The sequence below is a fragment of the Myotis yumanensis genome, unplaced genomic scaffold (assembly GCF_028538775.1).
Source record: "Myotis yumanensis isolate MYYU_CA2020_CCGP unplaced genomic scaffold, mMyoYum1.0.hap1 SCAF_6, whole genome shotgun sequence".
In the NCBI taxonomy this organism is placed as follows: domain Eukaryota; kingdom Metazoa; phylum Chordata; class Mammalia; order Chiroptera; family Vespertilionidae; genus Myotis; species Myotis yumanensis.
Window position 1 is genome coordinate 96,098,673 of NW_027223757.1, and position 12,192 is coordinate 96,110,864.

The 12,192-nt window shown below is 41.0% G+C and overlaps 1 pseudogene; it reads right to left on the bottom strand.

Annotated features, from left to right (window-relative positions):
* Positions 1–5,181: 5,181 nt before the first annotated feature.
* On the bottom strand, positions 5,182–7,083 carry LOC139012661 (protein FAM91A1 pseudogene; annotated as a pseudogene).
* Positions 7,084–12,192: the final 5,109 nt, after the last annotated feature.

Consider the following 12,192-nt stretch of genomic DNA (forward strand, 5'->3'; position numbering starts at 1 on the left):
GTGTGTGACATGTCTCAAAAGATGGATAAGATGTTGCTAAGCTGATGGTGTAGAAAGAGAAAAAAAAAGGCAAAGGGGTAAAGACTGCTGTGCCGTGCTCCAGGGGAAGAAGAACTGAATTGTTGCAGCAGGTTTATGGGAAGTATTCTGGGGTACAATCTTGAAAAGGGGGGTTAAAAGAAAATTCTGAAAGGATCTGCAACACAAGCTTGGAATTGTATTATACTCATCAGGAAAATGGAAGCTTTCTGAGGTATTTGTGAAGAAAAGTCAAGTGAATAAGGTTGCATTACTAAAATGATAATTTTGTGACTGTGCAAAATAGAGTGAAAAGGAAAAACATCCTAGGCAGTAAATCTAGTTAAGAGGTGCTTGGAAGAATAAGTGGTGGAAAGAGAATAAACAGAAGGATGAGATGTGAGATATTTTTTCAATGAAGAATCACTACTTCATGATGACTGACTACATACGAGTAAGGGGGGAAAATTTATGGCTCCATAACTTTGAAACTGGGTGACAGAAAACCAATAAAAAACTAGGAGCTAGTTTTAGGACAGGGAGGGAACCACAAAATGAGTTTGAAGGGGCAAACAATAATATTTATCATTCAAGGGAGATCTGGAGTCAGTCCAACAAAGGTAACAATTGAAGGCCTAAGAGTAGGAGCTCCCAAAGGAGCAAGTACAGAGCTATAGCAGAGGTAGAGCTAGAGCAGGTGCAAGAACTACACCTGTGATATGTGGTGGGCTGGAGGAGAAAACTTACTAAGTCAGGAAGATAGAGGGAAAACCTGCACAATGAAAGGATAGCCGAGACTTCGAAGAGACTAAGGACTGAAAGTCACCATTGCAGGGGCTATTTGTAGATAGCTGACGAACTTGTAAAGAGCACTTTCCAAAGACAGGTAGCGAGGAGGTTTTCAGAAATTTTATTTTTATACTATTCACTCTGTACTGGTTAGTCCTTACTCTGAATATTATACTCATTTTTGTCATGGGATATGGATAAATGACAGATGATGATAGGAAGGGGACCCAAATCATTTCAAGAGAGTAGGTAGTTCCATAGTTTCACCTGGGGGAGAAAAACATACAAGGAGACAATAAGAATTATTTTCAAATATATGAATGTCCATCATGGATTAGGGTATTTTGTATGGCTCCAAGGAAATAACACCAATGAATGAAAGGTTCAAGGTAACAGCTTTTTGTCTCAACGTAAGGGAAGTGTTTAAGATTGGAAGAGATTAAGGCTGCGTGATCAGCCCAGCTGATGTGGCTCAGTGTTTGAGCATAGACCTATGAACCAAGAGGTCCCAGGTTCAATTCACAGTCATCGCACATGCCCGGGTTGTGGCTCGATCCCGAGTAGGGGGCCTGCAGGAGGCAGCTGGTCGATGTCTCTCATCAGAGTTTCTATCTCTCTCTCTCTCTCTCTTCCTCTCTCAATAAGAGACTGCATGATCTTTGGTGGATGTGTTGTGGAAGAGATTCTTAGGAATCAGCTGAGTGGTTGGAGTAGATTATTTTATGAGTCTATAATTTAGAGTGTAAAATTATTTTGGACTCACCAGATGTCTTCCAAGGAACCTTTTCAAACCAATCTAATATGCTAGAATCCTTTAGAGAGGTTTGGCAAGAGAGCCCATACTTTAGTCCCTGCCCAACGTATAAAATGTTTCATAGTTGGCTCCTTCTAAGTAACTGCAAGCTGAAGACAGCAGCTCCACAGCTTCTAGCACAATTCAAACCACTGTGTGGATCCCCACCACGTGCTCACAGCCCAGCCACAGGGAAAGCCTAAGTTACTAGTAATTTTAGAGGTCACAAATGAACCACATCGATTTAGCAAGACTGCACTGCAAATAAGAGAGCAGGATAAAACTATGGAACATGGCATTTTTATATTGTAAACTACTTCCACCACTCTGGAACATTCACATTTAGAGATTTTACCAGCCTTAGTTGACTTATCTTTCATATATATTATGCTATTATCAGGGGGAAATGTGACAAGAAGGCTTTTCATATAGTTAAAGATATTCAGGTTTTCCTGACCCACAAGTCACTTTTCCATAGCTCTCTTTGGTTCACCTGCCAGCTAGCTAGTAGGTTTCAGAAGGCTCTGAGAAATTCAGCTTCTCTCAGATTTCTGCTAAGAAGCAGGGATCCTGTCAAAATCAACTACAAAAAACAATAATCCAGCTCAGGTGACTCCATATCTGAACGCATATCCCACTGAACCAAGGACTCAAAAGAGATGAACTCATAGACACCTCTCTGTATCACCTCTATACTGTCTAACTTACAGTGAAAACATTCCCGTTATGTCAGTGAAGGCCAGTTAAGTCATGGAATAGGAATTCCAACTGTGAGAACTGTGTGGACCATCTAATGGCCACCAAAAACAGGCCAGTTGAAAACAAATGTTAATCCTCTAAGATTCAAGAATGGAAATATAAAAGGCCTCCAGAAAAATGAAAGAATAAGGGTGAACTATCAAAATTACACCATGTTTAGCAAAATGATGCAATGATATTAAGAAAATTAATAAGTATGTGTACTTTCAACACAGTTTAGATATAAAGGTAGAACTTAACAGAAAACTAATGACAAAAAATTTTAATTTACAGATAAACTAATACAAATGTCAAACAAGCTGTTCACAAAACAAACAAAAACATACATCAAAAACTTCAAGTTGGTTGCTAAGAAAGTAGACCTTAAAAAATCTCATTACAAGGGAAAAAAAGAAAATTTGTAAGGTGATGAATGCTAACTAAACTTGTGATAATCATTTCACAATATGCACATATAGGGTGTCCCAAAAATGTATACATGCACTTTGAATAATTACAAAGGCAGTGTTTATTAAAATATATTTCATTTTCAAAATTGAGCTATCAGCTGTTAAAGTATGTATACATTTTTTGGGACACCTTGTATATCATTATATTTTTGCACCTTAAACTTATACACTGTTATATGTCAGTTATATCAATAAGCCTGGAGGAAGGGGAAATCAAGTCTTACACCTTAAATATATACAGTTTTTGTCAATTATATACGAGCAAAGATGGGAAGAAAAAAAAGAATGAGTAAAAGCCTCACCATTAGTTACTTTATGTTTAGGAGAACAGCATAAGGAAATAAAAGCAGGAAAGTGAGTTAAAAGATAACAAAACTGAATAAGAAATGCAAAGATATTAGGAAATCAGCAATTTATATAAAATTAGTGTGGCTGGTATTAATTAAAAAAAATATTTTTAAATGGAAAATACATTTCCTAGACTAGAATTACATTAAAAATGTGATCTCTCATTGCCTCAAAATATCTCTCACCCCAGGTTGTAATTGATGTATCTAAGAAGTAAATGCAGGGAGCTGGTAAAAGGGAAGAAGGATAGAATTTAAAAACAGGATCCAAAGAGAGAAAAGGATAAGCTGAAAAGTTGATTAGACTATTCAGTTTTATATTTAACTAGTAGCCTGGTGCACAAAAATTTGTGCACTCGGGGGTGAGGGTGAGGGGTGGGGCCAGACCCCTCAGCCCGACCTGCACCCTCTGTCATGTTCTGGGATCCCGGCCACTCCTGGCCTAGGCACAGGCCTACAGGCTTGGGTGGCCTGGCTCCCGAGACCCCATTTTATCAAGAGAGCAAAGTCAGCGTTAGTTACAGCCCTCACCAAACCCAGTACACTGCATCTGTGCATACAACTGCCTCGTTCATGTGCCTGCTTCACCCGACTGAATTATTAACATCTTAAGGACATAGCTCTGTCTTATCCTGCTTCAACTTCAGTGCCTGGCCTGGTGTCAGGGACCTGAGAGGGTTTGCTGAGTGAGTGAGTGAATAATGAGTGAGTGAATGAGTGAATGAATTTGCAAGTAAGTGAATGAGCAAGCAGCTATGGGGTGGGAACTTCAGAGACAAAGAAGCATCGAACAGACTGTCCAACTTCAGCAGGAAGGCAGGGGATGGTGGGGGTGGGGGAAAGTGATCAACCAAAGGACTTGTATGCATGCATCTATAATAATAAAAGCATAATATGCTAATTAGACTGGACAGCCAAACGACCTTCCAGACCACCTTCTAGATTAGTGATGGCGAACCTATGACACGTGTCAGAGGTGACACACGAACTCATTTTTTTGGTTGATTTTTCTTTGTTAAATGGCATTTAAACATATAAAATAAATATCAAAAATATAAGTCTTTGTTTTACTGTGGTTGCAAATATCAAAAAATTTCTATATGTGACACGGCACCAGAGTTAAGTTAGGGTTTTTCAAAATGCTGACAGGCCGAGCTCAAAAGGTTCGCCATCACTGTTCTAGATGAAGCCTGGGGCGCGAGGGCCAAGCTCCTTGCACTAATTTTGCGCATCAGGCCTCTGGTATAAGCATAACCAATGGACACAGACACTAGTGGGGTGAGGGCATGTGCTTGGGGGTGGGGGAAGTTGGGGGAAGGTTAATGGGGGAAAAGGAGACATATGTACTATTATTTGTAATACTTTAAACAATTAAATAAATAAATAAAAATAGAATGCTTTCCAAAGCTTCTCATGAGATGTTAATGCAGAGTCAGAGTTGGGGTTAAGACCTTAGAAATTAAGGGTAAGCTATACATACTATGCTGATTGACATACCTTCAACAATGTTCAACTGCTATACATCACTTACAGCCACAGGAGTTCTAAATGCCCCATCACATTATTTCTCAGTCCTGGGCATCTATGTTTCATAGTTTTGCTACTTGAAGTACCAAGAAGCCTTCCACTCTTCCCATGATCCCCTAAAGAGTGGGTAACAAAATATAAAACTCAACGAGATTTGCGTTTGATAACCTAACAAATAAAATTACACTGCAGTATTCATAATGGCTGCTTATAAACATACAGTCATCATAAAGCCTATAAAGCAGATCCTGTTTTAGAAAAGAAACACAGGTTGTCTCAAGGTAAAAATACAGAGCAGGCTGCCAAAAAGCTCTTGGTTGCATCAGGACATGCAATGAGGAGAACTTCAGAAACCGTGAACGTGTTCCCCAAACTTTGAACACCAGGTAAGCATGAATCGCACAGCGGCAGCAGGATGCATTTTAGTGGCTGGCACTGTAAAGCTAACCTTAAGAAAGAAAAAAGGCAGAAAGTGTGAGCAACAAATGGTGTAACCAAATCATTGCAAATGGAGACTAGCAATACGCAGTGAGGAAGGTGGCCGTCCACTCCAAAATGACAAGATGCCATCTTTACATATTGAGTTCTTCGGGGGAAGTGGGACTCCCAGGTCTGCACAGGATGACTGGGAGAGCAAACTTGAAAAGCGGGCCTCTGTGTGCATTTCCAGAGCTGAAGCGCCTCCTGGAATGAGTGGACAAAGAGAAGGGCTGTGGAGAAAGTTTTCTACTGAAACGTAAGAGGTTTTGAAGGCTCTCTTCCCTGCAAAGGCCGTGGGTAGCAACTTTCTACAAACTTTCCGGGTTAATTCAAAATGAAACAGTGGAATTCCAAAGCACAGCTCGAGAGGAACCCAGTCTGCTTCTGTTGTGGCAACAGTTTTGCTTAGTTGCTAAATCTGCAGTTGCCTCCTCAACGACCATTTCAAATGACCCTGTACTTCATTTACATCTGAGCCAGCGGCCAACTCAGGTGCACCTCTCTCATCAGAAGCCTCACTGAGTTTTCTGCTTGCAAGTTGGCTCAAAGCATTCAACATGGTGCTATATCCACAAAAATGCTGCAAGTCCACCTTGTTCCTTAACATTCCCAATGCGTTATGAACACCCATATTGACATGAGTAAACTCTCCTTGTAGCTCTGTCTCATCAAGTGGCAATGGTATGTGGACAGTTTCTCCTGCCCTGTGGAAACCATGTCCCTGAATCAAAGCCCCGAATGTGTTAAAGCATCATCCAACATTGTGAACACATTTGAGGTAGGAGCTACCTCAGGATCATGACCCCAAAATGTTATTAGTAATCGATCAGAACCCTGGAAAATATCTGGCAGTTTTCCAAGTCTTGTACCTTTGGACAGCAAAAGAGATGGTGGTCCTTGCCCAGTGACATGGCAAATGTACAATTTAAACCAGACAGAACTGACTTGTGGGATAGCTGGTCCAATATGCTGAGGAGGGCAGCTGCACTGGGGAGAGGAGCCATGGGAAGAAGCAGTGTGTGACTTTCGTTTAGAACTCCGCTGCGAGTGGCAGGGTCCAAACCACGGAGATTTTCACAGCGTACGAGATCCAGAGGAAAACCACAATTGGGCTGGGCTGGCTGTGCAGTTTGTGCAACTAGATCGTTATTGTGGCGAAGACACAGTCTCGTGTTTCTCAGCGTGAGTGGGTGGTCAGAACACCTCTGTGCTTCTCCTTCACCAGAGCTCCGAAGCTTCCCCAGTTCTATGAGAAAGCTGTCCAGACACTCACCTGAGAGCGCCAACTCCCAACATGTGACTGCATGGCTTTTCAAGTTTGGTGAAAGATTTCCCATCATTAAAAAGCCAGCGAGAGTTGAGTCAGAAATGCTTCGTATATAAACTTAAGCCGCTTACACTGGCTGTGTGGGCTGGATCCTCTTGACTGTTTGTGTCAGTGTCAGTAGCCGAGGGCGTTTCCTGTACGGACTCCTGCTCCCCCGCTGCCCCAGGACAGGAGCACCTTCTGCGGATCTGAAGTACCCTGTAATCTGCTCACAGATGGAACATTTCTCCACGATGAGTGAAGTTGATCCAAATGTATTACTTGTCCCTTCTATGGGCAAAGCCCAATCGGCAATACATTGAAACAGCGTTCTTAACCAGGGATAAGTCTATCTCAAGGACATTGCAAGCTCTGCATCATTAGTGTGCTCATCTATTGAAACAAATACCTTATAGAGCAGAGTTTCAAAATAATGACCTTGCACTTGATTCATTACAAAACCTTCAAGAGGAGGAGCTGCTATACAACTGTCATCAGATATTGGTACATCCAGATAAATAAATCCTTTGTTATATAAACTATGTACTACATTGTAATCTAGTGATCCAGAGAGCTGAGGGCCTGCATTGATGATCTTATCAACAGCGCATTTCTCAGGCAAAGTGCTTATCTTTATGTCCTCTTCCAAGATATATCCAGCCTGCACCACCCACCACGCCTCTATAGCAATTTCCACCGGCTTTACTGGTAGAAGATCATGGGCTGTTTTCCTTTTGAATAATTTTTTTGATGATCTACACCAGTGATGGCGAACCTTTTGAGCTCGGCATGTCAGCATTTTGAAAAACCCTAACTTAACTCTGGTGCCGTGCCACATATAGAAATTTTTTGATATTTGCAACCATAGTAAAACAAAGACTTATATTTTTGATATTTATTTTATATATTTAAGTGCCATTTAACAAAGAAAAATCAACCAGAAAAATGAGTTCGAGTGTCACCTCTGACACGCGTGTCATAGGTTCGCCATCACTGCTCTACACCCACGCCCCCCCCCCCAACACCCCACCCTCCTGCCCTTGGCCAGTCCTGGGAGCCCACGGAAGGCCCATGCTCACACCGCCCAGGGCCCACACAGCCCCATGGCCAGGGCTCCCTGTGATCAGTCGGTGCGGTCAGTCAGTGCGGCCTGGGCCACAGGGCACCGGTCAGTGGGGACGGGCACAGGCAAGCCTAGGCAGCTTCAAGTTTCTTCCTAGTTTTGCCCATTAGAAAAGATCTTGACTATTATTTAAGTATTTTTTCTGTCTCCATCTCCATTCCCTCTCATTTCTGGAATTACAATTCTGGAGTTATACATCAGTTAGACTGTTCAATACTGCTGTTCTTTTCTCTCTCTTTGTTTTGTGCTTTATTTGCTAATAACTATTGTGATTTCTTCAAGTTCACTGATCTTTTGTTCTGCTGTGACTAATTGCTGTTAATCCTATTCAGTTTTTTATTTCACATATTTTTCTCACTATTATTTACATTAGTTCTATTCTACATTATTTCAATTTCCTCACAATGTTCCCATTTTTCTCTAAATGTTTGAACATAACTGTAATTGGTGTTTTAACATCTTTTTCATTAATTGAATCTCTCTCATTTCTGAGTCTGTTCCTACTGATTTTTCTCCTGGTTGTGGGTCATATTTTCTGCATTTTGTCTAGTAAATATTGATTGGATGTTGAACAATATATTTCTTCCATTATTGCCTGGATTTTGTTTGTTCTTTTAAAGAAAGTAGGCTTTGTGTTTGCAAGTGGCATAGTACAGCTGCGCTTGATCCTGATAGTTTAACCTCACTACCACTAGTAACGATATCATTCTGGGTCTCTACAGAATGCTCTGGGAGATGGAGAACTCTCCGTGCTGGTAAATGGAACTCAAATCTTCCCAATCCAGTGTGAGCTCTAGGAACCATTCCACTCATAATGCCCCAGTCACTTTTAGCCTCATGGAGTTTTGCCCTAAACATATCTCAGTATTTACCAGTAGCTAAGATTCAAGGGACTTCCATGCATATTTTCGGAGCTCTGTTTCTGCATAGGTCTCTTCCCTCTGGAACTTTATCCTGCAACTTCCAGCTCAGGAAGTCTCCCCAAACCCTGACTTCAGACTCAACAACTCAGCAAGACTTCCGTGATTTACTTGACACCTCCTTTCCTTGCTTTAGAGTCAACAAAGTGCCGTCAGTAATAAAGTTTGGAATCCCAAGGCTTCCTTTGCTTGTTTCACGACTCTCAGGAATCACAGCTCTATGCTGCCTACTGTTCAACGTCTGAAAACAGTTTTTGTATCTATTTTGTTCAGTTTTACTAGCTGTTTACTGTGGGAATGAAAATCCAATCTCTCTTACCCCATCATGGCTAAAAGCAGAAATCCTTCATTATCATTTTCAAATGCATTTCTGTGATTGCTGAATTTTTTTATATGTTTGATAGCTATGTGGATAGCCTCCTTTAAAAAGTACCAGTTAGAGGGGATAATAGGTGATGGAAAATATTAAATTAAATTAACTTTTTTTTAAAGTACCAGTTCAAGCATCTTGGCCATTGTTAAGGGTTGTCTATCTTTTCCTTATTGGTTGTGGGTTTTCTTTTATAGCTAACTAGAGGCCCCGTGCATGTGTGGGGTCGGGGTGGGGGGTTGCCAGAACACACTTGCTGACCCAGGATCCGGATCCATCCTGCTGATGTTCCCGCTGGTTGTCGTGAGCCACCTGGTGGCTGCTTTATATCCTTTCTTCCTTTGTGGAGCATCTAGGAAGGGGAAGCGGCCACGGTGCCCAAGGCCGACTTCCAGGAGGGTGGCAGTGTCAGGATCATGCCGGTGGCACTGGTCCATCGGTGCCTGGGCCATTCTTCGGAGATTGGACCTGCAGGACTACTGAGGGAGTGAGTGGTTGTCAGTCAAGTCTGTCAGCTGAGCAGCGCTCCCACTGTGGGAGTGCAATGACCACCAGGGGACAGTTCCTGCATTGAGCGTCTGTCCCCTGGTGGTCAGTGAGTGTCATAGTGACCGGTCAACGGGTCATTCTGGTAGTTTGGTCATAATAGTCACTTAGGCATATATATATAAGGTGATTCTAAATCACCTCTATGTGATGTATGTGTTTTCTCCAACTCTCTGAATTACCTTTTCATTCAAATTTTTACATTTACATTGAATTTATTGGGGTGGCATTTGTTAATAAAATTATATAGGTTTCAAGTATACAATTCTATAATGTGTCATCTGTATATTGTATTGTGTGTTCAGCACCCAAAGTCAAATCTTCTATCACAGTTTATCACCGTTTAAACTTCTTCTACCTCCCTCAACCCCCTTTCCCTTTGATAATCACCATACTGTTTTCTGTGTCTATAAATTTGGGTGTTTTTTTGTCTAATCACTTTACCTTTTTCACCCAGCCCCCCATTACCCTCCTCTCTGACCTCTGTCAGTCTGTTCCATGTTTTCATGCCTCTGTTTCTATTTTGTTCATCAGTTTATTTTATTCACTGGATTCCATATAAGTGAAATCATATGGTATTTGTCTTTCTCTGAATGGCTTATTTCACTTAGCAGAATACCCTCAGGGTCTCTCCATGCTGTCACAAAATGTAATATTTCCTTCTTTTTTTAACAGCTGAGTAATGTTCCATTGAATAATGTATCACAGCTGTTTTACCCACTTATCTACTGATGGACACTTAAACTTTTGATGAGTACAAGTTCTTAATTATAATGTAATCCCAATCATGCATTTCTCTGATTATTAATACTTTGATGTTCTATTTTGGAAATTATTTCCTATTCTCAGGCCATTAAAATATTCTCTTATGCTGTATTCTAGGAGTTTTATTGTCTTGCCTTCAATACATTTAGATCTATAATCCAGTTGCAAATAATTTTTTCTCCCATATATTCAGCTAAATCAAGATCAGTTGAAAAAACTATTCTAGCCAATACTTTTGTATTGTAGCATTAGTTGTAAATCAACTATTATCCTATTTCTGGCATTCTTTTATGTTCCATTGATCTTTTTTTAAATCTTTGCACCAATAGCACACAATATTAATTACTGTAATATAATGTCTTGGTAACTAATAGAAAGAGTTCTTTTACATTTTTGTTTCTCTTGAATAGTCTTAACCATTTGTGGCCTTTAAATTTCCATATAAATTTTAGAATTAACTTTTTAAGTCACATACACACACACACACACACACACACACACACACACCAAAAAGAAAAGAAAAGAATTTGCAAGAATTTTGTTTGGACTTGCATTGAATCTGTAGTTAATTTGAGGATATTTTACATCTTTATAATAGTAGTCTTCCAACTCATCAGTAAGATTTTTTCTTTTCATATATCTTTAATTTTTCTTTTATCTTTTTAATTATAGACACTTTTTTTTACAGTGGTCAGATGCTGACCACCAGGTGCACTGGCTCTTGGATGTCCAGGGAGATGTAAAGTCAGCCACTGCCTGGGGCCACCCAGCAGGAGCTACAGAAGGATCTGCAGATGGCTGCTACTTGCTATTTGTATTGGACTTGGAAGTGCCCAAGTGAGGCCCAGCTGTGAAGCAAGGCAGGCTGGTGTTAGTACGGTTTGGGGCCTTTTATTGATAGGTTTGGGGCTCCCTAACCCAGCTGCAGCTTGTTTAGGAGATTTCAGCTAAGTCTGAAGCCTGAACCAGGTCGGGTCATTTATATGGAAAAACTGCTGCACACAGGTTGTGTGAGGCTGCAAATTGAAAGGGGCGGGGCCTCAAAGATTCACCAGGGAAGAGCAAACAGAAATGAATGCTAGTTAGCCCTGTGACTGGGAAGGTCCCAGGACAGGAACAATCACTCCTGGGAGCACCTCAGTCTGGGAGAAAGCCACCCCTGAGTTCCTGCCCCAATGCCAGACAATCCAGTTTCTCCACATAAGTGTCTGTGTTCCACAGAGCCTTGCCCTGGTGCTGGAGCTCAGAGGAAGTTCAGTTCCTGTGCTAGCCCTTTAAGAGGATCAGCTGGGTCTCCAGCAGCCTCCGTGTCACTGAACCCCAAGCCCTGCTGGTTTTTATAGCCTATAGTTACACAGAGACTTCTTTTCCCAGCTCTGGGAGCCTGGGCTGGGGGTCTGGTGAGGGGCTGTGACACCTTGCTCCTCCGGGTGGCCTCCACAGAGACGACCACCCTCTCCATTAAAAAAGCAGCACACATGGGTGCTGGTCTAGCCCATTCTGTGCCTCTGCCCCTCCTCCCAGTCTCAATGTGCTTCCTTCTTTACTTTTCTAGTTGTAGGACTTCCATTCACTTAGATTTCAGGCAGTTCTGGATGACGGTTGTTCTGATTTAGTTGTAATTTTGATGTGGTTGTGGGAGGTGGCGAGTACAGGTGTTCACCTACATCACCATCTTGGTTCCTTCTCCTTTAATTTTTCTAGTAAGGTTTTATAGTTTCTCTTGTTGAGGTCTTACACTTTTATTATCTTTACCCTAGTAAGTTAATAAATGTTGACATTATTGTAAATGATATCTTTTTAAAATTCATTTTTTTGTTTTTAAAATAAAATTTATATATGGTTTTATATACTGCAACTTTGATAAGTTCATCTATTATTTGAATAATTTGCATACAGATTATTTTTAATTTTCTACATTAACAACCAGATCATCTGCAAACACAGAGTTTTATTTCTTCTTTGGCAACTGCAATTGCCATGTGTAGCATTTTATTTCC